Source organism: Macaca fascicularis, chromosome 1 (genome assembly GCF_037993035.2).
Source record: "Macaca fascicularis isolate 582-1 chromosome 1, T2T-MFA8v1.1".
In the NCBI taxonomy this organism is placed as follows: Eukaryota; Metazoa; Chordata; class Mammalia; order Primates; family Cercopithecidae; genus Macaca; species Macaca fascicularis.
Genome location: NC_088375.1, coordinates 136,781,761 through 136,808,825, shown reverse-complemented (window position 1 = coordinate 136,808,825; position 27,065 = coordinate 136,781,761). Strand labels below are relative to the sequence as shown.

General features: G+C 35.0%; 1 protein-coding gene across 15 annotated transcripts in view; it reads right to left on the bottom strand.

The window, feature by feature from the left end:
• DPYD (dihydropyrimidine dehydrogenase) overlaps positions 1-27,065 on the bottom strand; it is an 863,430-nt gene that overhangs the window by 528,174 nt on the left and 308,191 nt on the right. The window lies entirely within an intron of this gene.

Sequence of the window (27,065 nt, the reverse complement as noted above, 5' to 3'; positions counted from 1 at the left end):
GCATACAAAACTTGGCAGTTTCAATGTATAATCATTATGTATCTAGTTCTGAAATTTTTGTTACATAAAATTATTTTAAAATAATCTATCATATTCAACTTTTGGATTGGAAACCAGCTTAATTTTTTAAAAATTATGAGTACGATTAGTCGGAAATACAAATCCTAGGTATTTAATTTATTTAACCACTTATTAATATTTACTGAATGCCTACTATGTGCTAAACACCATATTAGGTGCTGGGAATATGTAGATAAATAGCTTCTAGGGTAGTAGGAAGAAGAAAATGTAATAAAAAATTTCAGAATAGAGCAAGACACCTGCTATGAGAAAAGGATGTATAGGTTACCACAGGAGTAGTTACAAAGGCACTTCACCTGGACTGGAGACAACATTATAAAGTTTAGTCTTAAAAGATTAATGTTTCGGCCGGGCGCGGTGGCTCAAGCCTGTAATCCCAGCACTTTGGGAGGCCGAGGCGGGCGGATCACAAGGTCAGGAGATCGAGACCACAGTGAAACCCCGTCTCTACTAAAAATACAAAAAATTAGCCGGGCGCGGTGGCGGGCGCCTGTAGTCCCAGCTACTCAGGAGGCTGAGGCAGGAGAATGGCGGGAACCCGGGAGGCGGAGCTTGCAGTGAGCCGAGATCGCGCCACTGCACTCCAGCCTGGGCAACAGCGTGAGACTCCGTCTCCAAAAAAAAAAAAAAAAAAAAAAAAAAAAAAAAGATTAATGTTTCCAGTCATAGAAAAAGGGGGAGTATGAGTTTCATATACAAGGGCATGATGGGGTATAAGTTCAATCTGACAAGAACTGGGGTATGACGAGGGGAGCAGGTAAGAGGAGAGAGGAAGAAGCAAAATGCGAAATTTGACAAATAGGCAGGGCCCAAACTATGAGGGGTCATTCAAGTCACACCAAGATGTTTGGATTTTACACTGAGGAAACATTTTAGGAAATGATATAATCAGTTTTGTATATTAGCAAGGACAAATTGGTAGCAGTATACAGAAATAATTTGCAGAAAATAAGAATGGAAGAAGATGGATATAAGGGGATACTGCATAAATCCAGATAAGAAAGGAAAACTTTTCTTCTTCTTAACCAGGATTACTAGTAACCTCCACTAAAATGGCATTGCAGTGGGTATCCCCAGCTTAGTATAAACACAGCTTACCCTCCTGGGGTAACAATTTCACTAAAGATAAGTAATTTAAATTATAGTGTTTATATTAAGACAAAAGTGGAGAGACTGAGAAATGAAATGCAAATTTTGAATGAAATTTTAATACTTCAAAGAAATTCTATATATGGCATTCAAAACTGTGCCTCCAGATTCCCTAGAGGTATGTTTTCATTCTCTTCTCCTATTACAGTAACTTAAATGGGAAAAAATGGCACTTATACTAAGATACTGACAGTGGGGATGCAGAAGAATAAAAATATAATCTCAATATATTTAGGAATTAACTTTATAGGATTTGGTCCCTAGTGGTTATAAATGGCAAGGTCAAAGCTGAGTCTCAGCTTCCTGTTGCATCTCAATAACCTAGACATCCTTCTCTCATAGTACATGTCTTGCTCCATTCTAATTTTTTTTATTACATGTCCTTCTTCCTACTACACTGTGATTCAGTATAGTGGAAGAGGGACAGATTCTAAGGGAAGAGTGTTGTTCCTTTTTGGACATATTTAATAGAGTGTGGAACAAATGTCTGAAGCTCATGAGGGAAATTTAGTCTGGATAAACAAACAGATTTGAAAATTATTAGCAAAAAAAGAATGGTGCTTGGAGTCAGAGATGCTAATGAGCTAATCCAGGAAGAGTGTATACAGTAATCAGAAGAGAAGGCCAAGAGGGGAGCACAAGATAACACACATACCTTATGGAAGGAAAGAGGAAAGAAGCTAAAGTAGATATTGAGGAAGGACCAATCAGTTAGGAGGAGGGGTACAAAAAAGTGGTATGCTGGAAGCCAAAAAAAGAGAGGTATCAGTTCAAACTTTCTTGTTATCACAGAAGAAAAAAATTTAAAACATTATACAATGTATAACACTATGTACACTGTAAAGCACAAAGAAACAGTGTTCAAAAGAATACTTTTGATTTTAGGAGTCATCTTTCTTGATTTTTCAGTACAATACAAGGCCACCAGCCTACAATTAATTTTAGAAATAATATAAACAAAAAAGATTGAAAGAGAATATTGAACAGAACAAAAGCAACAAAACACAAATATATATATTGTAACTATTAGAATCTATTTAAATGAGCAAAATCAGAAGAGGAAAGGGGAAAACTCTCTAACAGAATACACATGGTGAAGTATTCTAGTAGTAATGTCAGACAAAGTATGAAAAGAATGAATTAGCCAGAGGGAGAATACATCACATGCCTTCCCAGGAATCAGGATAATGGAGAATATATTCGCACTGGAGTGCTTTCTCAAGAAGTAAAAATTAAGTCAGTAATGGCAACTGCACATCAATTATATTCTGAGTAAATAATATAAAAGGGACATAACTTAATTTGTATAATATTTGTTTGATTAAAAACCACATTTAGAAAATCTTATCTTACAATCTTAAAGAAATACATCAAAACTAAAGCCCTGAACAATGGAGATGTTGTTTTTCTACTAGTGGGTTTGGAAATCCCACACAAGGGTACATTCATGCCTGGTTCACCCTACCACAAATTTTCTGACCTCCGAAACCAAAACCACATTAAGACTCCTAGGCAGTAGAAATATATGGCTAAGGTAGTGACACCTAGATTTGCTCTCAGTTTCCCCAACTAGCTTTGTGATGTATGGCAAATTAGCTTACTTCCCTGTGCCTTAGTTTCCTCACCTGTAAAATGAAATGTTTAGTACTTCCTCACCTGACGTGTTTTAAATGCTCTTGAATTATGAAGCACTTTGATATGAGAAATTTAATAATAATGAAAATTATTTTCATTTTAATTGGAGCACATTAAAATGTATATTAATGTGCATTTAATAAAAATTTAATAATACACATATAAATGTGTATTAATGTGCAATAGGCAAACAGTCATGTTTTCATTTATCCCACTACTAGGTGAAGAATCTATAGTAATTATGGTGGTTTAATTAGGGAGATCAAATAGAAATTCTCGGTTGCTGTTTAGAAACTATTTAAATTCACTGTAAACTATATAATATATACCAATTCACAAATTATACTAACATCTGAACCACTCTAATGATTAGTATAGAGAGCATATATTTTGATAGAATCAACAAAAATCTCACATTTTTTAAGTCAATGTAAAATATCTAATTACATTCCAAATGCCTTTGGTTTAATAAGCTGAGCAGTCTGCTTTGATACTTTCTTTTCAGTTTCTGAACAGGTAATTTCTGTGATGACATATGGTTTTAGGGCCATTTTTAATCATTTGTAACTACATATATATTTTTTAAAGAAGGCATATTCTAATGCTAAGCTATGTGATTCGTCCTCTTAGACCATGCTGTATAAAGGGCCACTATCGACAGTGGAGTCTAGTCCAATCAGTTTATATTCCAGTCACAATCTAGACTCTTTTGAAACCCTAACTTGCTGTTTTGCCAATGTATTCTACAGAAGATAAAGAAAAAGAGAGAGAATCTAGTTCAGAAGGTCTTTCACCACTAACTATCTTAAATATAGGCTCAACATTATACAAGCTCAGTAATAATAAATATTTTAAAACTCTGCATTTGTAAAGTGATTTATTACTTAAAAATATTTCCTGTATATTTGAGTCCCACAAAAACACTATGGGCTAGGTATCCTTATGCTCATTTATAGATGACAAACTGAAGTTCACGGCAGTAAAAAAAGCTTTCTATAATCTCACAGACAATAAGTGGCAAAGACAGATTTAAAATAGCAAAAACTCTTAAATACATTGTTTCTTCCATCATTTCATAAAATATACTTTAGGGCAGCATTTAATCTTTATTGTTAGGGAGAAAAAAATGGAGGCTTAACCTAGTCTGAAAATTCGGCATACAATGCTATGTGGTGCCTGAATGTTAATATAGCTATTTTATTCATAAGAAAGAAAAAACATGCTTTAAAGATTGGTGGGTAATTACTCACCCATCATACCACCTACACTACATTTTGGAATGATTTTAGGTAAACCACACCCACTTAAATTTAAATGACGTCTGGTAAAAGTATCTTCTAAGCACTATTCATTTGCTTAAAGCACAGATCTACAATGACAAACATCATCAATTCATTTTGAGAAAGAGGTAATAATTAAAGGGTTATTTTTCTTCTTTCATTGCAAGTCATTTGACCTATGTTAAATCAACTATCAAATTTTCCTTCATTATTTCTACATGAAGGATTTTGCCAGCTCAAAAAAGTAAATCTTCATTTGTCAAATTTAAACTATAACTGTCCCAGATGCTATCAGGCCTCATAGTTCTTATCCCTTAAAAACAACAAAATATTGTCAAGCCACACCACCTCCCCATACCCTCAGATGACCCCTGGAATCAATAGTATTTGTAATTTGTAAGTGCACGGTTAAGGAGAACAGAAGGCAAGTGTTGTCCTCGTTAACCACATTGAGCTGTGATACTACAGCCGACTCCCTTGTGTGGCCTGTGATCAATTTTAATCTCCTGACCAAGAATAAAATAATTCAGACTCCTGATTCTGGATTCATCTTGAAAGGAGATTATAGATTTGTATGTCTGTAGTGGGAATGAAAGATTTAATTCAACTGGCATTTCAGGAAAGAATACATCTAAACTATCATTCCTCCTCATTACCCTCACTGCTTCCAGGTCCTCTACTGACAGAACTAAATACTGAAAAATGTGTACGCAATGGGTTAAAAAGCAAAGCTGTCTTCGTGGACATATGATCAACTAACTACAGAAACAGACTCCATAGTGGTTTCACTACATGGTTTCAGATGGAATCAGATTTTTGTATCTCAGATTTCTCTATAAAGATTACAATTTTTTGCCCAACTTCTTTATGTGAAAATCCTATTTCTTAAGCAATTTAAGAATTCATTTTTCACTCAAATCATGATTAGCTGCTTACAAAATGCATACATCCAAGTACATCGGTACATTTGGGGAGCTTTTCAATGCAAAGCAACTTTGATGTCAGAAAGAGAAAAGACACTACCAGTTTAAGTATTAGTTTTATATCTCTATCTGTATATATCCATGTGCGTGTGTGTGTGTGTATGTGTGTGTGTGTCTGTGTATATATGCACAGACATACATATAATAGATATATTCATCCATTTTCACACTGCTGATAAAGACATACCAGACACAGGGTAATTTACAAAGAAAAGAGATTTATTGGACTTACAGTTCCATGTGGCTGGGAAGGCCTCACAATCGTGCCAGAAGGCAAGGAGGAGCAAGTCACATCTTACATGGATGGCAGCAGGCAAAAAGAGAGCTTGTGTAGAGAAATCTTGCTTTTAAAACCATCAGATTTGGTGAGACCCATTTACTATCAGGAGAACTACAGAGGAAAGACCTGCCCCCGTAATTCAATCATTCCCACCGGGTTCCTCTCACAACACATGGGAATTATGGGAGCTATAAGATGAGAGTTGGGTGGGGACACAAAATTTCATTTGGGTGATAAACCATATCAATGAGTTTATACAAAAATGCACAAATCTTATTTTTCTATCTAAATGAAAAATAAAATATCTTATTGTTGAAAGTCAAGTAAATATAAGGTGTTCTAGGAGTTTACAGGGGCAATCCATGCAACTGTAATTTGAAAATTCTATAAGTAGTATTAAATAACTTTTTCAATACATCAGATAACATTTCCAATTCCACATCATCACCACCATCATCACAGCAGTTTTCGAACATTCACAATGCATCATGTACTGTGCTAGACAAATCTGAGCCAGAACCTAAGTCTGAGTACTGACTCTGCTACTTTCCAGCAAGCTAGTTTTACCACCTTTTTCTACAGTTTTTTTCATCTACAAAACAAGAATAAGATCCTTAATAGCACTGAGCTTATCAGGATTTTTTGTAATGATTAAAAGAGATAATATAAGCAAACCTAGAAGTAGTGCTTGTGGTAATTAATAGTTACTACACAGGTGTTAGTTGTAGCAAAATGTATTCTGATTCATTCATTCATTCTTTCATAAACATTCATCACTCCCCATGTTGCAAGGACTGCGTTAGGAAACAAAGAAGAGCCCAATACTCAACAATCTGACCTTGGCAAGTTGTTTTAATTTCTTCTAGGAAACAGCCTTCTCATTTGCAAAATTAAGATACTAAAATTTATCTTGGTGCACTGTTGTGTAGATGAAATAAATGAATTATGTAAAGTGCCTACCATAGCACCAGTTACATATAGAAATGATCAATCAATGCTTACTGAATAAAGGAATACAAAACAGAATGAATGGATAAGTGGATGGATGGAAGGATGGGTATATGCTGTGCCTTAAATCAAATAAAAATAAGAGTGAATAAATCAGGTATCAGCTCAGGGCACAAATTTACAGGTAAAATTAAAATATCATTATACATTAAAAATGAAATAAAACAGGTAAGGAGTTTTTACATGAACCCCTGGTAAAATGTAAATGTATCCTGTTTCCTCCAATACAGAAATCAGTGTCCAGTGGAAATGTCAAGGACATGAATATAAAAACACACATTTATATGAATATATTTCTTTTACAGAAGCTAAGTTATTTCTCTTTATTAATTGTCAGACAGATTTGAGGCTCAAAAAGCCCAAATTTGGCAGTAGTAATGAACTAATATTATAAAACGAATATGACAATTTATGGTGCTGTTTACCCATCAGGGGTTATTATTTTACCACTTGATTTTAAAACCCTTAATGTAGCCCTCAAAAAACATTGATTGGTTTGAAATGTCCCTGAAAAGAAAACAAGAAAATATAGAAGTGGGAATCCTTTAGACGTTTTGATTTTAAGAGCAATGACTCTACCTTAGACAACAGAAATAAATTAGTAATGGAATCTGTTTCTTTATGCAAATGTTAGTAAATGAAAATTATATTTATTCTGTTTCAAACTGAATATAATCAGATAGTTTAAAAACACGAATTCGAAAGAATAGTAACGTTTTAACCTGTCCATTTTAACTAACCTGATAAGTTTTAAGGAGTTGCCAGTGATTAAGATAATACTATTAGCCATTCATTTTTTTCCATAGATAATGTCATGCTAAATTTAGTGGTAACATGGGAAACCAGGATTCTGCCAGCATCGTAAATGGTAAAGATATTTTTGAACGTCAGACTTAGTCAAGTGAAAAGTAGAAAGATAAATCTAATTGCACTATGTTCAAGTACAAGATACCAAGGGTCAAGTGAAGCCGCACAAAATTAAGAGTCCAGAGCTGGCACAGATTGACACGGGGGCAGAACAGAGGGAAAGAGACTGGACTCCAGAATAAAACAAAGCAGCTCTTCTTTTACACTGAGTGGCTCAGGGAAGCTTTTATAAAACTAAAAACAATTATTTTAGATATCTTTGTCACTATCTAACAAAAAGAATTGCTAGAGATTTGCTAATATAAATTCCATATTATGGGTGAACCCTGGGAGAGTGAACTCATGAGTTAATTGATGACAAACTTTGCATATGTGTGTATGTATCATATATATAATATATGCATGCACACATTCACAACGGTAGGCCCACAGGTAAGACCTACATCTATCTATGTAGATGTGTGTGTGTGTTTTAGAAGCACTGATTAATATAAAATTAGCGTAACTTTATCAAAACATTAGCCAATTAATTGACTTACATGGATCTCACTAACAGCTCAAAAATCACTCAGAAGAATCAGTAGGCGTAACTACTTCAGACAGAACGACCTCTCTCCTCTCCAATTTTTCTTAACTCCTACTCTCTCTTAACCTTCCTCAGGAGAGAAATCTCTAAGAATCTTTGACTATCATTATCCAAGGTGGTTCAAGTACCCATAAAAATTAGGGACAAACCAGCTACAATGTCAGGCTAAGTTTTAGCCAAAAAATTAACTGGTTCATTACCAAGTTGTTTATAGTTAATGCACTACCTTATTGGTCTGTGCCCATGCTCTGCTTGTTATTCAGTATTTGAATGTCACTCCCAGGATCCATTCAAATTAAGAATGTGCAAATGAGAGGCCAAGAAATAGTTCCTATGCTAACATGGAAATAAGGTGGGGTGAGATGGGGTAGGGGAAGGAGTCACAGAGAAATGAAAAGACACAGAATTATTATGCCTTTCCAAAATATTTAACAAAATCTTACAGTGCATCTATTTTTCACTGACTCCTGGAATCCTCTTCTAACAAATAAAAGCAAACATTGTCATAACTTTATTGTTAACATAACCTTCAAGCATTAGTTTATGACTAGAAGATGCATAAATGGCTCATGTGTAATCTGGACCATAACGACAAATATTTAGGATGTATCCTATTTCCACAGATCCTCTTATGCCCCATATTGATAGTAAGTGGTATTAAAAGTAGAAAGGGTGAAATAGACCAACTTAATATGGTTTTACATTTTTAAATTCAGCATATAATGCAATATACTATTGTCTCTGTGGAGTTTCATTTCACATGATAAAAGAACCAGGAGGGATCTGATCAATAAATAGAAAATCAAGTTGCATGTTCCCGTTAGGCTGCTCTAACAAGGATTAATCTCAGAAATGTTGGTGAATGCCTAATGCTGTGGCTTTTAATCTTCTCACACCAGTGGGTCTAAAATACTTGCTATTAGCACTAATGTAAAAAAAAATTAATACTTTACATATGGCAATCCAGTGTACTCAAATGAAGGGGTTAATGGTAAAATAAGCCTTTAAAGATGTAAATGATTCCTCCCATGTGGCTGCAAAATAGCTCAAGTATTTGCCATCTAAAATTATTAACATATAGAAACATTATTATCTCTGCAGTTAATATGCACCTCAATGAAAATCTCATGGATGCAACAATTAAGGAAGGCACCATCCTTAATGAAGTTATAAAACATATATCATTTATTAAGCAGCAAATAATATCTTTAACTTTGACTTTAATATATCTTTAATTTTAGCTTTAATGATTACATGCAAAATGTTTTCCAAAACCCCAGGACAAATTATACCATAGCAGTTGGGCTTGTTTCTTCAACCCCTCATCCTCTATGCTGCCCCCAGTGCTGAGCAAGAGTGGTCATTTATCTGAGGCTTCCTTTCTATGAGCATGTGCTTCTCTGAAGTACTGAGATAATCAAGGTCAGGGCAACACTACATAGATTGTTTTTCCAGTAAGAGTTTGTATCTAATTTTGACATTTTCTTATTGATTATTACACAGTTTTGAATAATCCAGAGGGAATGTAATCCATCAGAGTTTTATTACTACCCTAAAATGCTAAATAGTAGCATAAAAAAATTGAAACCAAATTGGGCAGATATGTTTTCTCCCTCTCTCTCCCTTTCTCCCTTTCCTTTCTTCTGCCCTTCCCTTGATTCTTTACTTCCTTCAATAAATATTTATTAAGCAGCCTTTCTTTAACAGGCATTGTTCTGTAGGCAAGTTATCTAAATTTGTTTAAATCATATACTAATTGAATGTAAAGTCTATTTGTACAGTCAAAAGATAATTTTAGTTGTTAATAGTCAATTGAGTTTAAGTCTGGGAACCCTCTTTCCTAAGGAAAACATTTCCTTTAGCACACTCTTTGTTCAGTGTGCTCATAAACATCAACCAAACCTCTCTGAAAATGATTAGAAAAAAACAGTGGACATGTCACTAAAATTTTTAATACATTTTTTACTCATCTGCATCCTCATATTTGTCATCTGTTTTACATAAACTGCTGGGTGGCTTCACTCACAAAAAGCCCTTAAATGCTCACATCTAGAAATCTGGGGCATACTGAGTATGCTGGTGAGACTTTCCAAAACACCTCTTTTCAGTGCATGATCTGCCAATATGTGTTTAAATTTATTCAATTGTTTAATATATATTTACTAATTATAATTATAAATGGAAAGAGCTAGAGTATGAATATAGCATATATGTAATAAAATGAATCCTAATGTATAGATTTTTAGGCACAAAGGACATGACAGAAATAAGATAAACAGACAACAATGAGTATGATTATGTAGCAACAAACATCGACAACTAGTACATGCACAAGTAGAAAGGATAATGTCATAGTGGCAGTAGCTACAGAGACCATAAAAGTGGCAGTTCTACCACGTTATTTTCCTTTGTGCATATATACAACATTATAACGGTCTTTAAATTTCCTTTACTAGCTCATCCTTTTATCTAATTATCTGGCTCATGAAGAGCCAGGGGGAGGAATGATCTAGGAATGGATCTTACTTGTAATCTCAGCAATCTATCTCATTGAGTTGATATTCAAATAACTGAAAAATGGAAATTTTATATAGCAGCTACTGCAGTTCTACACATGGTATTGGGATACAGTGACTTAAAACTTAATATTTTTAAATAAAGCAAATCTTTAAAGTTTATTGAATTCTTTTTAAAAGTTTTATGACAGGGTGTGTCAAACAGAATCCCTACAAAAATAGATGTCACACTTAAATTAGGATAACTCCAGATTTTATTTACAAAAGAATAATTACATAGGTAAGGTGTTAAGGTACCACAAGAGTTAGAGACTTGAACTAAAAGAATTACTTTAACATCAATGTTTCTCATGAATAATTTAAATAATTTTAGTCTGTGTTTTCAGTAGATAAAGTGTTGCCTTAATAGATATTACAGCATGTGATATTTACAAAACTCAGATGATTTCTCCCATAAGTTTGACAGGATAAAATCAAACATAAATACTTTTAATAAAACCATAGTAGACTAGAGATAAAAGGTATGTCAAGGATGACTGGCCCCTAGAAGGAGATTAACAAGCCCAAAATTTTATAGCTAATTATTGACAAAGATGAGGCCTAACTAAATCCAGTTAGTTAATTCTAAGTCCCACTTCATTTTCATTAGCAATGGAAGGAAGCATCACGACTACTCACTAATGTAAATCAACTATACATCCTTCCCACCCATCAAGATGCACACTTTTCAATATGTATTTTAAAATCAGGTTTAAGTATGAATATACAGGATTATTTAATGTTACAGGTTGAAGAGACATTGGATACCATGAAATATCATTGTCTCATTTTAGTATTGAGGAAACTGCAGTCTAGAAAAATTTACAATTCTTAGTGACTAAAATCTAGTTAACAGCAAAGTTAAGGCTTACAGATCTTCTAATTCAAAAATCAATGCTCTTTCCACAATCAAAGCTGCCTCTTTTCTCTGCCTTATTTATTCCTTAAGACTGCAGGCTTTTAAAATCCAGGGCAATACCTAGTTGTTCATACACGCCTAAAAGATCTAGCTTACTGTTAAACTATGCAACACTATTTGAATACTAGTGCTAACTATGATTAAAGTTAGCATGCATTTGGAGACTTACATAACACTGAGAAGGTCTCTAATCATGAAGAAGACATAATTCTTGTTTACCAAAATAAAAATTCATAAATCCATATATCCATATGTCCAATTGCTTACTGAACATCTCCCACTGGTTGGGCTAGTAACACAACAAATTCAAGATGTCCAAAATGCAATTCTTCATTTTCTTCTCCAAGTGTTCTATTATTCCCACTTTCTGTCTTATTGAACTATGAGATGATCATTGATTCAAAATATATTCATAGAGCACTTACTATGAGCTAGACACTATGCTGGGTGTTGGGAATCTATGCTGACCAATGGTGGGGTGATTCTGACCTTCATGTAAAACATGACAAAATAATTGCTTAGTACAAACCACATACCAGCTATGCAGATTACCAAGTAACAAACGGAACCATCCTACACATCTCCCTCTCCATCAAACTTCATTCCTATAAAATGACCAAATCCTATTCTTTTCACTTAATAATCTTTCAAATTAATCTCCTCAATCTCACTAATATTGCTCAGGCCCTTATCATTTCTATCCTGGCTGACAAAAAAAAAAAAAAACCTCCCAAACTCATCTTCCTGCTTCTTTTCTCTCTGTTGGTATCACTTCCCCATCATGCTGGTAGGTAAGTTTTTCTAAAATGAAAAATTCGAGGGACTCTCCAGTGTTTCACTCCTTAGCATGGAATATAAGGCCCTTCATTATTTGAACCTCAGTCTCATCTCCCGCACCCCTCCAGCAATTACACTTTATTTCTGATAAATCAATTTGAATTCCATCCTATAGTGCACTGAATATAACATTCGCTCTCATTACCCCTGAGGTAAGATTCCCTCTGATTAGCATGCCCCTCCTTCCCTCCTTTGCCTGGCTTCCTTTTACCTTGATCCTTATGAAGCACATGATGCGTTAACTCCTCTGAGAAGATTTACAGACCACTGTCACTCCCTACCCCAAACAGAAATAGCAGATTCCTACCCTGTGTTCCTCCTCTTCATTATCCTTACACCCAAGATTTGAGTCTATTTTATTGGTATTTACACTGCACTCTAATAAAGGATTTCTTATTTTTTTGTCTGGGAACTCTTTATGGAGTTTCTGCTTTGTTCTTCTCTGTATTTTTTCTGCGTAGGACATACTAGGTAATCAATTAATGTTAGTCTAATGAAGGAATGGTAAATTCAATTTTCATTTGTTCATTTTTTATTTACTGTCACACTTTTCTCAGCATCATAAAAGAAAGGTTCCACACATATGTGAATAAATCATCCTTTCCTTTTTAAATATCTGAAGATCCAAATGTAATTTTAGGATAATGAGATTGAAAATTATTCTAAGTCAAGAAGAAAATTCTTATTCAAAATATTATCTTTTTGAGACAGATAGGATTACATTCAAAGACCAGAGGGACCATACAGAGATGCTGGATACTTACCTATTGTTCACTTAATTATTCATGCAAACTACTTGGACGTTTTACTAAAACCAAGATTTGCAAGCATATTAATATTATAAACCCAAGAATCACAAATATTAAAAACCGCCTCTAACCATGTAGCTCAAATTACTTAAGTGCTTAGATAACTGTGATAACACAAAAAATAGAGAACTAGTTCATACAAAAAAAGAAGAAATATAAATCCCAGGTGAATGACTTGTACAATACGAAACACAGCAATTACAATTTTTAATTTCAATTGTTTATGTTACGTACAAAAAGAAAACCTGAAGAATGAATATTCCACTATTGCATTAAAATTCCTAAGATTATTAGAGTAGGATTTGTCCTAAAATTAAGGCTATAAAAGCTTTCTTTGAGAAGAAGTCTCACTCTGTCGCTGGGCTGGAGTGCAGTGGTGTGATCTCGGCTCACTGCAACCTTCGCCTACAGGGTTCAAGTGATTCTACTGCGAGACCATCCTGACCAACATGGTGAAAACCCATCTCTACTAAAAATACAAAAATTAGCTGGGCATCGTAGTATGCGCCTGTAGTCCAAGCTACTAGGAAAATTTTCTCTCTTTCTTTTGTAAATGATCCAAGGTCCTAATTCCCACACGTTCAGATGGGGCATAAGTATGAAGAAAACACATACACAAACACCTACACATACACACACACAAACACCCAGTTCATGTTTACAACCTCCAAATATTCTTCATCAGAACCACAAGACTGTTCTAAAATGTCTATACAAAAACACTCATCTATCCATGCCCAAATAAAGGTAATTGGCTAGGGACTACTGATTTCAGGCAAATATACTTTTATAAGAGTTACAAAACACTAAGCAACAGTGGCTGTGTCAGACCAGTCAGCCTGTCCTACTCATATTTGTAAGTTAGTAATTTAAAAAGCTATTTGGCTTAAATAAACTTATATATACATTGGAGTTCTTAGAACTTTAGCATTGCTGGATCTTTGGCTTCTGGTGGTCTCTAGGTCCAGTGAAAAACACCAACATTGAGAGTAAGTCCAGGGTGAGGATAAATCATCTCCTACGAACTAGGGAGGAAGAGCTACAAAAAATTTGCAGGGAGATTCTATCTCTGAGAGAGGTGCTGTGCAGGGGATGGGGGTGTCTGCTGATAAGCACTAGGTGGAGTGCATACCCGGGAAACAAGACTTGTCAAATCATCACTACCAAGCAAGGTCTGCAAATCCGCAGCATCAGCATCATGTGAAAAATGCAGAAACTCAGACTCCACCCCTCTTAGTCAGAGATGGATGCCCATCTCCAGGTGATTCCAATACACATTGAAGTTTAAGAACTATTAAACCATGAGTTATCACCTTGAAATACGCAGAAACTTTTATGAAAAGAAGGAAAAAGTCTCAAGCTGCTTTCTCTTTTAAAACTCTCCTAGTTTCTCTCAGTTTGCCACTTGGCTCCCCAAAATGTAAGTCATACCAGGGTCAGATCTGCTGTAGGTCTGATAATTACATAAGAAACCAAATGGGCAACTATGTAGAGAAATAATTTTTATATGGTACAGTAGACCCCTCTAAGTGTTGTCACCTAAAAGGTATAAAAATAATTGCCCTGCCTTGCTTTTTGTCCAATTTTAATGATAAGGACATTAAAGTTTTGCCTTAGTACTGTTCTAGATCAGTATTTCTCAGACTCTCCATGGCAAGGGACTTGTCTTCATTCATTCCAATCCTTTTCAATTATTTTTTAAGAAAACACAAATAGATTACTAGAAACATAAATAGACAAAAAAAAAAATCACAGGCATAGCATGCCCTGATATTTTATAACTTGATTCATTAGGCATGTAATTACTCTGTGAAAGGTTTTTTTGTGGTTTCTTTTTTTTTTTTTGGATGGAGTCTGGCTCTGTCACACAGGCTGGAGTGCAGTGGCATGATCTCGGTTCACTGCCACCTCCACCTCCCGAGTTCAAGCAAGTCTCCTGCCTCAGCCTCTCAAGTAACTGGGATTACAGGCATGTGCCACCATGCCTGGCTAATTTTTTTGTATACTCTGTCGAGTTTCTATACAAGTTTCTAAATACAGTGTGTGAGCTTATCTCATTACAGACCAGTAACAACCAGTTCATAGACTGGTACCAGTCTATGGATACACAACCAGCAGCACTGCTATAGATGACACAGAATTTGAATTTAGGGAGATGATACAGAATTTGAATTCAGGTAGTCACACTTCCGAAATAAATGTAGAATTTTAATCCAGGCAATCAGGCTTCAAAACTAACAGTTCCAGCCAAGGTACCATCACAGATTAATGAGACTAATGAAGGGCACAGGGCTCCTTGCTCATAGCTTAATATGGAGTTTTAGTGAGCTCACCAGACAAAATCAAAAGCAGTATAGATAGAAGAAATAATAATACACTAGAAACATCCAGGATGCAGTCTTGTATCTCATTTCTGCAATAACAGTAACTAAGCTTGGTGAAGATGTCTTTATTTATCCTCATTCTTTTTTTATGACTTTTTTTGTTTCTATTTGATGTGGATATCCACCAGACTGTAACTGGGGATAATATACCACATAACCAGGTTGTTATGAGGATTATATACTTTGGTAAAATTTTGTTGTTTTATTTCATACAGATTGGTAAAATTTACAAAATCTTAGATACCATCTCACACCAGTTAGAATGGCGATCATTAAAAAGTCAGGAAACAACAGGTGCTGGAGAGGATGTGGAGAAATAGGAACACTTTTACACTGTTGGTGGGATTGTAAACTAGTTCAACCATTATGGAAAACAGTATGGCGATTCCTCAAGGATCTAGAACTAGATGTACCATATGACCCAGCCATCCCATTACTGGGTATATACCCAAAGGATTATAAATCATGCTGCTATAAAGACACATGCACACGTATGTTTATTGCAGCACTATTCACAATAGCAAAGACTTGGAATCAACCCAAATGTCCATCAGTGACAGATTGGACTAAGAAAATGTGGCACATATACACCATGGAATACTATGCAGCCATCAAAAAGGATGAGTTTGTGTCCTTTGTAGGGACATGGATGCAGCTGGAAACCATCATTCTTAGCAAACTATCACAAGAACAGAAAACCAAACACCGCATGTTCTCACTCATAGGTGGGAACTGAACAATGAGATCACTTGGACTCTGGAAGGGGAACATCACACACAGGGGCCTATCATGGGGAGGGGGGAGGGGGGAGGGATTGCATTGGGAGTTATACCTGATGTAAATGACGAGTTGATGGGTGCAGCACACCAACATGGCACAAGTATACATATGTAACAAACCTGCACGTTATGCACATGTACCCTACAACTTAAAGTATAATAATAATAAATAAATTTAAATATATATATATATATATATATATATATTCTAGAAAACTGTAATCAATTGTTTGGTTTCAAATCAATTAGGTAATCATAAAATACTTTCTTTTAGGATTGCTAGAGATTCCTAATAACATTATTTCTACTTTAAACAATTTGTACCACATTATATTTAAGCATCTTATTTATACCAACCTGACAACTACTAGCTTATGATCAAAATGGAAATGCTGGTTGACAGGATAAAATACCATGTTCTGTTTGATTCACTTGTCTTTAGCATGTGGTAACATATAGAGACAACAAGTTAGCAACTTTCCATGAAATTGGACTTAAGCATATGTTTATACTTAATTGTTCAGAATGTCACATGAGAATCCTGAAGGAATAATCTGCTTTTCTTTCAAATGTATTGCATATATTAAATTCGCATCCACGCTTTTATCAATGCAAGGGAAACACTGGTTACTATGTTAACAACTATTGCTTCTATTTTCATAATACTGACTAGAATCAAAAATCAAGCAATCATGTTTCTTATAACTTTAAAAACGTTAGTTTTTTTCCTTGCTCTTGGTATCTTTTGTGATTTTTACCATTATACAAACTATCCAATTTCACTTAGTTTCTAGGAAATTTGAAGGTAACTTTTAAAAATGGATATATTTAATAAGAAAACATTATTTTCTGGGCTTAAGGCCTTAAAGTATTGCCAGTGGCATTTGTGCCTATACTGTTTGACAGCTTTTTCTCATGTTGAAAAATAGATTTGGGGAAGTTAAATCAAATTCAAACATCTGTGATTGCCATGACTGATTCTAAATACAAAAAAGCTGAAAGCTGTAAGAACTGTTTTTAGCCATTCTTTTTTATTTAATTTTAAAGTTCGGCAAAATCTCCTAGTATAAGTGAAAAAAAAAAAAAAAACATAAGCACTTTGGAATTATTAGCCTGGGTCACACTCAGATTCCAGTGAGATTTGGTTTCAATCACTATTCCAATTGATACACAGGGCATTCATCTTAATGTTCTGCCATTTACTGGTGTTTCCATACCCATTTTGAAGGCATTTATATTTTCTTTTTGTCCTTTAAAAAAATTTTTTTGAGACAGTGTCACTTTGTTGCCCAGGCTGTAGTGCAGTGGCATGATCGTAGCACACTATAACCTCAAATTCCTGAGCTTAAGCAATCCTCCAGCCTCAGCCTCCCTCCTAACTGGGACTATTGGCACATGCCACCACACTCCGCTATATATTTATTTACTTGTAGAGATAAAGGTCTCCATATGTTTCTCAGGCTAGTCTCAAACTCCTGGCCTCAAGTGATCCTCCCCGCTTGGCTTCCCAAAGTGTTAGGATTACAAGTGTGAGCCAAGGCACCCACTCTCACATTTAGATTTCCTACTGGCAACATCTCATGGGTTATTAACCACTTGCCCTTTTAAAATTAACTTTTTAAACATAGTTGGCCAAAATTTATTTCAGTGAAGTTTCAGATAGCTTAAAATTTCTGATATCCGGCGAGGAATCCACATTTACCTTTTATATTGTTCGTAATTTTATAAATTCTATTAGTATATGCTCTTTCATTCTTTACTGTCCCAACATGTGAAAGTCCAACCTTCTTAGCCTTCCTTCATACACCTGCCCCCATCTAATCTTCCTTTAGCAACTTCTGGTTCCATTTTGATGATCATTTTTTAATTTAAAAAATCAGCTTCCTACTTGTAAATGGATTACAGCTTTATTTAACAATTTGATAATTAGATAATACTTTCATCCTCTTAAGAGATTTATCATGAAATAAAAAACAGTTTAGCATTTCATTCAAACTCAGCTGTCTAACAATCAGCATATTTGTACATATACTGTACAAGTCTGTCTAATTTCATAATGATGGCCATGTCAGCACTGCAAGAGGCCATAATGTCTTTAGAATATCAAAAGAAATTTAGATTTGACTGAGTATAATATTAACTATTTTGGAGACCCATCAATAGCATATAGGACCTACTATAAATTCATCATTATTCTAGGTCCTTTCAGTAGTACAAAAACATGCTAAGTATTTGGCACTTTTATATTATTTTAAACAAAATGAATTGGAATGGTGGTATGAATTAATAATTTTAATACATGTAAATAAGAACTGAATAATTAAGTAAACTGATGGTAGATTATGGGAGTCAGGTGTTTTCACTGTTGTATTGGGATGTTAAATGTAAATAAGAAGAAAAGGATAGAAAGAGGCTACAATGGTCTATGTGGTGGTGAATTAGAGTGGAAGACATCAGTATATATGCATGTTTAGTTTAACATAGATACATATGGTTAAAGAAATATGCATGCATAGCATTTTATTCAAAATCAGCTATCTAAAAACGAACATATTTGTACATAAATAGTATAAGTCTAATTTCACAATGATGTCCACATATATGTATATGCACAGTTTAGTATACACATATATACTCCCTTACTCATCAGTTAGGAGGGCCTAACAAGCAATAACATCACAGTAGCAATGAGCACACTTAGCTCCCAGATCTTGATTTCTAACACCATTATCCAATTAAAGAAATCAGGGCCCCTTGCACATATACACCATGAGATACTACACAGCCATAAAAAAGGATGAGTTCATGTCCTTTGTAGGGACATGGATGAAACTGGAAACCATCATTCTCAGCAAACTATCACAAGAACAGAAAATCAAACACCGCATGTTCTCATTCATAGGTGGGAACTGAACAATGAGAATGCTTGGACACAGGAAGGGGAGCATCACACACCAGGGCCTAATGCAGGGCGGGGGGAGGGGGGAGGGACAGCATTAGGAGATATACCTAGTGTAAATGACGAGTTAATGGGTGCAGCACACTAACATGGCACATGAATACATATGTAACAAACCTGCACGTTGTGCACATGTACCCTAGAATTTAAAGTATAATAAAAAATAAAAAAATAAAAAGAAATCAGGGCCCCTTGGAGAAACACCTGAATCTAGGACTTAGGAAGGAAACACACAAGATAAACCTAGAGCATCTTGCAGGGCCAGAAATTAAGTACTAAAAAACACACACACACTAATGCATGCATGTGCACGCACACACACACATAGATATATTAAAGGGACACAGGGGTAAACTAAAAGAACTCCCAATGGACACAGCCAGAACAATTTGAGCAACAAAACAAAGTAATATTAGTTTACAGCAAAAGGTAAGAAATAGATATCCATGAGTCCATCATACTTATATAAATAAATGACTGAATAAATAAATGGGCAGAATAGACAAATTCCCATGCAGATGAATCCCAAATGATTTATGTAGATACGCTATTCTCAAGGAAGTGGAGCATAATTCCCAACTCATTAAGTGTGGCCTGCTCATAGTGGCTTTCTTCCAAAGAACATGATATGCAAAGAGTCATAAAAGAGTAATTTTTTAATTGGAGAAACCTGACATACACTATGTTAGTCATGAAATCAAGGTTAACATTAATCATGACAAAGCATAATGATAGTATATAATACAAGGTGATTTAAATAACCCTTTACCTCTGTGGTCTTCTGACCCAAAACCCATAACCCCAGTTTAATCATGAGAAAAAACACATATAAATGTCATTTGAGGAACATTCTAAAAAAATACTTGACTAGTAACCCTCACAACTGTCAAGGTCATCAAAAATAAGGAAAGTGAAAAAACCACTGCAACCAAAACAAGCATAAGAAGACATGGCCACTAAATATAACTTGGGATCTTGGACACATTTTAGGTAAAACCGACCCTAGATAAAAACTAAGGTAATCTAACAAACTTACGGACTTTAGTTAATAATAACGTATTAATTTTGGTTCATTAATTGAATTTTGGTTCATAAACATACTATATTAACGTAAGCTGCTAACAATAGAGGAAACTGAATGTGGACTCCAGCGATTCTGTAGTGCCTCTAAAGTAACTCTGTAAATCTAAAACTGTTCTAAGATAAAAAAGTTTATTTAAAAAGATACTGAGGAATAAAAGACTAAGTTGCATGAAGTATGAGTTTCTATACAAGACTGTATATAATTAGATGTTATTTTATGCAGTTTCCAGTGTGGTGAAAGTGAAGAAGAAAGGCAGGCAAACAAGATCTGAAGGAATCAGGAAATAGTTTCATGAAAAGAATGGCGTTTATACAGAATAAGGAGAGCTAAGATTTGCATATGTGAAGTTGAGAAGGGAATATGATACTGAAGGGCAAAACAGATGCAAAGACGTCAGGCAAAAATTATTTAAAACCACTTCTCAAGAAAGTGGGTATGAGATAGAACTCTGGTCATTCTAGTTTCCATCAAGCTGGGCTATGTTGAACATGAATGGAGTTAGTCCAAGTATGATATCGGCAATGACCAGTGACTCAAGAAGCAAAGGAATGCTCTGAAGAATCATGACCAAAGACTGTGAAGCAGAGAGGTAAGAATTAGGTGTAAACTGAGGGATGTCCCCCACAAAAAAAAGCAATATGAAGAAAGCAGTCGGAATAACAAAGGCAAGCCAGTAAAGATTCCTCATGAATTTGCCCCACAAAGGAGAAAACACATAATCTTACTCATAAAGCTACAGCTGGCTGTTAAATGTTGTCTTTTATGGAAAGTAAAAATGATGCTCAATCTTCAGCAAAGATAATTCACTGCAGAATACCAGGAAATAAATTTGGGAACCCAGTGTTCAATTCTTAACAAGGTCTCCAGGGAGTCAGGCATAGGTGATAGAAACATTTTAATGAGGGGGTTTTGATCAAAATCATAATATAATGAAAATAACTACTGACCAAAGGAATCTACAGATTCAATGCAATCCCCATGAAAATTCCAACTTTAATTTTCATAGAAATAGAGAAAACATTACCCAAACACATATGGAACCATTAAAAAATCCTGAATAGACAATGCAAGCATGAGCAAAAAGAACAAAACTGGAGGTATCACATTACCTGATTTCAAACTATACAACAAAGCTAGAGTAATTAAAACAGAATGGTATTGGCCAAAAAAAGTAGACACATCAACCAAGGGAACAGAGTAAGAAACCCATGTATATATGGTCAATTGATTTTTGACAAAGGTGCCAAGAATAAGTAATGGGTAAAGGATAGTCTCATTAATAAATGCTATTGGGAAAACTGGATTTCCACATGCAGAAGAGCAAAATTTGACTTCACACCATATAAAAAACCAACCCAAAATGGACTAAATACTTAAACATAAAACCAGAAACTCTAAAAATGTCAGAAGAAGGAATAGGAGAAATGCTACATGACATTCGTCTGGGCAATGATTTATTGGATTTGATCCCAAAAGCACAGGCAACAAAAGAAAAATAGAGAAATGGGATTACAATAAAATTAAAAGGCTTCTGCATTACCAAGGAAGCAATTAACAGTCTGTAGAGACAACTTACAGATCAAGAGAAAATATTTGAAAGTTGTACCTCAGATAAGGAGTTAATATCCAAAATACTTAAGAAACTCAACTCAATAGCAGTAAAACAAAAATCCCAATTAAAAATGGGAAAGGGATCTAAACAGACATTTCTCAAAAATGACATACAAATGGCCTAGAATATATGAACATTATGCTCAACATCACTAATCATTAGCGAAATACAAATTAAGACAATGAGATATCATCGCACACCTGTCAGAATAACTTTTATCAAAAAGATGAAAGACTGAAAGACAGCAACTGTTAGCAAGGATGTGGGGAAAAGAAAACACTCTTGTTGGTGAGACTGTACATCAGTAGAGCCACTATAGAAAGCAGAAAGGCAGTTCCTCAAAAAACTAAAAATAGAATTACCATGTGATCCGGAAACCCCACTTGTGGGTATTTATCCAAAAGACATGAAATCAGTTTGTTGAAGACATGTCAGCATCCCCAAGTTTATTACAGCACTATTCACAATAGCTAAGCTTTGGAATCAAACTAAGTATCTCTCAACAGATACATGGATAAAGAAAATGTGGTATATATACAGTATGAAATACTATTTGGGCTTAAATAAGGGAAATTTTATTGTTTGTAACAACATGGGTGGAACTGGAGAACATTACACTAAATGAAACAAGCCAAGCATAGAAATACAAGTACTGCATATTCTCATTTGTATGTGGAATCTGAAAAAATTAAACTCGTAGTTGCAAAGAGTAGAATGGTGGTTACAGAATTTGTGTGTTGGTGAATGGGGTGATGATGTTCAAAGGGTATAAAATCTCAGGCCAAAAGTATATCCTTGTTTCTTTTTTTGAGTTATGCTGCACAGCACGGTGAATATAGTTAGTAACAGAATACTGCACATTTCAAAATTCCTAAGATATTAAGTTCTTAGGCTCTTACCACAAAAAAGTTAAGTATTTGAGGCTATGGGGATGTTAACTAGCTTGATTTAATTGTACCACATACTATTCGTAAAATTACAACATCATCTTATGCCCCATAAATGTATACAATTATAAACTGTCAATTTATAATAAAATTTTATAAATCAAGAAAAGAACTATTGAGAAATAATTCTAATTGGAAGGATTAAATGTAAGAAGAAATTCTGAACAAGAGGCTGTCTTTAAAAGAAAACACTGTTGTTTATAAGCGTCTGGATTAGAGTAGTATCAGCAGCAATAGAATAAATGGATGTAAAATGATGACAGAATGATGATAGATGACATATCAGTCGGTAACTGTTGTGAACTGAGTAGTATCCCCCTGAAATTGATATGTTGAAGTCCTAACTCCGAATACCTGACAATGCATTTCTATTTGGAGATAAGATCTTCAAAGAAGTAGTTAAAATTAGGGTCATTAGTCAGAGTGGGCCCTGATTCAATATGACTGGTGCCCTAAAAACAGGAGGAAATTAGGACATAGGCATATACAGACGTGACAGCATGTAAACACACAGGGAGGAAATGGTCATCTACAATGCCAAGGACAGACACCTCAGAGGAAAAGCCAACTGTGCTGCCCCCGTGAACTCAGACTTCCTGCCACCAGAACTGTGAGAAAATAAATTTCTGTTGTAAGCCACCCTGTCTGTGATACTTTGTTATGGCAGCCCTGGCAATCTAATAGGATGATAAAGCACTCAGTTTTATTTTTTGAAGCTTTGCAACCTTATACAGTAACTGTGACATCACTGACAGAGACTGGACAAAAGAAAGAAAAGGTCAGGTGGGCTTTGGCAGATGATGAAGCTGTCAATACAAATAAATCATTGCTCCTTTTGGGTCATGTCAAGTATCAAGGGTAGGGAAGCTTGTCCTCTTGACTCTGGTACCTACTAGGCTACGGGCAAAGCGAGATCAGAGACCACTTCTTTCTTAATTGTTCACTCTATCTGTGATGCTTGAAATACAGCATTAAATACTTAACTATTTGTTACATAAATAAACTCATACTTCCCACAGTGCCAAGTCCAGAGTCTCTGGCATTTTCTCAGTGTTTCTTTAATGTTTGTTAAAACAAATCAATGGGAAAAATATCTTAAGCTCTAATCTAAGTTGTAATTACTCTGAAATGTCAATGATACTAACAAAAATGAGAAAACCATTAATATAAACAGAAAATTCATATAAATATTCAGTTACTTCAAGTATTTTGTTTTAAGAAGATTTTATTCTCAATTTAAATTGGAAGTAAATATTTCCAATGACTACAACTGGTTACTCCAAAGACAAGAAAAAAACGAACAAACAACAACAACAACAACAAAAAAACACACACAATGACTTCCCATTTCCTCCAAAAGGGGGCAAGTTCCTCTGCCTAGCTGAAAATTGGTTCACATTTTGCCTCAAATTTCTACTCCCATCTATAGTTTCTGAATGTGATGTATACATTTCACAAAATAAACACTGGTCTTCTAAAACAATGTAAAATAAATATCAGTTATTATTTGCCTGATTATCATAGGTGGGAAATATAAAGTCTCAGCATGTCTTCCTTCTGTATTAGCCGACCATTATAAAAATAAAAGACATAGTAAGGAAAGAGAATGGAGGGAAACTTTAATTTCTGAAATACATATTACATGTGAAGTATTTTCGCAGTGACTTAAACTACAATCCCAAAGCATCTCAATAAAATATATTAGTTTTCTTTCTTTCTTTCTTTCTCTTTCTTTCTTCTTTCTTTCTTTCTCTTTGTTTCTTTCTTTCTTTCCTTCCTTCCTTTCTTTCTTTTCTTTCTTTCTTTCTCTCTCTCTCTTTCTTTTTTCCCTCCCTCCCTTCCTCCTCCCCCTTCCCTTCCCTTTCCTTCCCTCCCCTCCCCTCCCTTTCCCTCCCCTCCTCTCCCCTCCCTTTCCCTCCCCTCCTCTCCCCTCCCCTCCCCTCCCCTTCCCTTCCCTTCCTTTCCCTTCCCTCCCTCTTTTTAACGAGGGAACTAACTAGAGCTTGAATAGACTGAAGTACCTTTCCATGGTGTCTTAGTCAGTTCCGGCTTCTATGTCAAAGTGCCATAAACTGGGGGACTCATAAACAGCAGAAACTCATGTCTCACAGTTCTGGAAGCTGGAAATCTGAGATCAGGGTGTCAGCATGTCGGGATCTGGTGCAGGGCCTCTTCAGGCCCAGCTCTTTGAGGCCCCTTTTATGAGGGCACTAATTCAGTTCATGAGGGCTCCATTCTCAGGTCCTCATCACCTCCCAAAGACCCCACCTCCTAATACCATTACATGAAGGGTTGGGATTTCGACATATATAGGGAGACATAAACAGTCCATAACACAAGGTAAATCATCTGCTGAGATGCAGATCCAGGATTTGGATTCATATCCTACATAATTTAACTTACAACATATTGCCTCCAGGATTAATGACATTTTATATGTAAATATTACCAACAATAATTTCAGAAACATTATTTCTAGAAACAGAAAAGTTTTCAAATATCTCTTCCAAGTAAGAGAACTGATGCTACCGCTTAATCTCCAGTGTTCCATTGTGCACTAAGAGCACGAGGAAGCCAGTCTGTGGCAACTCACTGTGTTTCAGGTATTTTCCCTATGGCAACCTCCTGCTCTGCAATTCCCCAGGTTTTCTAAGAACCAAAAAATGTATGCTTCTTTTTCATTTCTTGTTAACAAAGAACAAGACACTGTATTAGGATGCCTCTATCATACCCACTTATGCTATCATCTGCCATAGGGCCAGCAACTTGTAAAATTCCTCAATTTTCACCTTGCTTTTAATGGAAAATACTGCTCTAAATAATACCAACTCTCTTCTCTCCAAGTATTCTATCTTGAAACATTTCTCCAGCCTAGATGACCTAGAGGAGTTGAACATTATTAGTAGATTATCATCTGATATAACATTACTAATAGTATTATATATTAATGTTATACAAAACACATATATTATACATGTACAAAAAATAACACTATAATACTATTAGGTTCAGGAAGGCAAAATTATAAAGGGTCTTTTGAGCCATGCTAAAGACTTTAGATGCTATCCTCAAAAAGACCAGTTTGCAAGCTGAGTTGTAACTATCTGCTAGCAAAAAGACAATTGCTTGGACAAAGATAATGACAGTAGGAATGAAAAGGCAGGTTCCTATTTCAGAGACATTGAGGTACAGACTCTTCATGATATGAAAACTGGTTGGATGTTGGGGGAAAGGGAAAGGGTCTTCCAAATCTTGATCACTTTCATGGACCAAATCATCCTCTGATAAGTACTTGTTTCCTAGCTCTATTCATTCTATTGCCCGGGCTCTCCAACACCCTCCATGTATATTCTAGGGACCAGGTGGACTCTTTGCTATAAGGACCTATTTCTAAATTCTTCCGACGTGTCCTCATCATTCTTCCCTATACCTTGATTTCAAGGCAACTCAAACTTTGAATAATACATACCACATTCCTACCTACCACTCAGTGTACACAGTGATTTTTCTTGTTGTGTGTGGGAAACAGAAAATATTCTCAGACATTAACAGTTAAATTACCATTTGTAAATCAGCTAGTGAAAAGAGAGATGCCTTTGGCATCATATATGTTTTGTCTGTTTTAGGTCCTGCAATCAAGCATGTAGTAATATTTTCCAATAATTATATCAAATAACAGTTAGTTATAGAAAATTCAGTACAACTTAGAAATCTTGCCAATAATAATAATAATAGTAATATTACCTCTTAATTTTTATGAGAAGGATCATGATTTTTGAAATGATAGCCAAGTCCTACTTAGACTTACAAAATACTTTATATACGCATGTATGCAAAAAAAAAAAAAAAAGTGGCTAGAAGAAGAAACATTCAGCACTACCTCTTCATCATATGCAAATAGAACTAGTAAATAGGAATGTAATATGTACTAGTAATATGTCTGGATGTATGTAAATATGAATGTATGACCACACTGTTTTATACTATGTACTATCTGTGCAAAGGAGGACAGTGGTTTTGTGCTCAGACTTTAAAACTAGATACCCTGAGTTCAATTTCCAGCCTCTACATGCTAAATAAAAGAACCCAGACTCATAATGATGGAGCTTTAGGGATAACTCATATGATTTAACACGTGCAACGGGAGTAGATGAGTGCCTGGCAATTAGTAAACAATCACACAAGTTGGATGTTATTACGGCTCCTTTTAATAGTTACCATTTTTTTAAAAAGTCATTTATTTATTTGATTTTCTGTTTTCCTCCTACCCCATATCTAATCTATCAGTAAATCCTATTGGTCTCTCTTCTA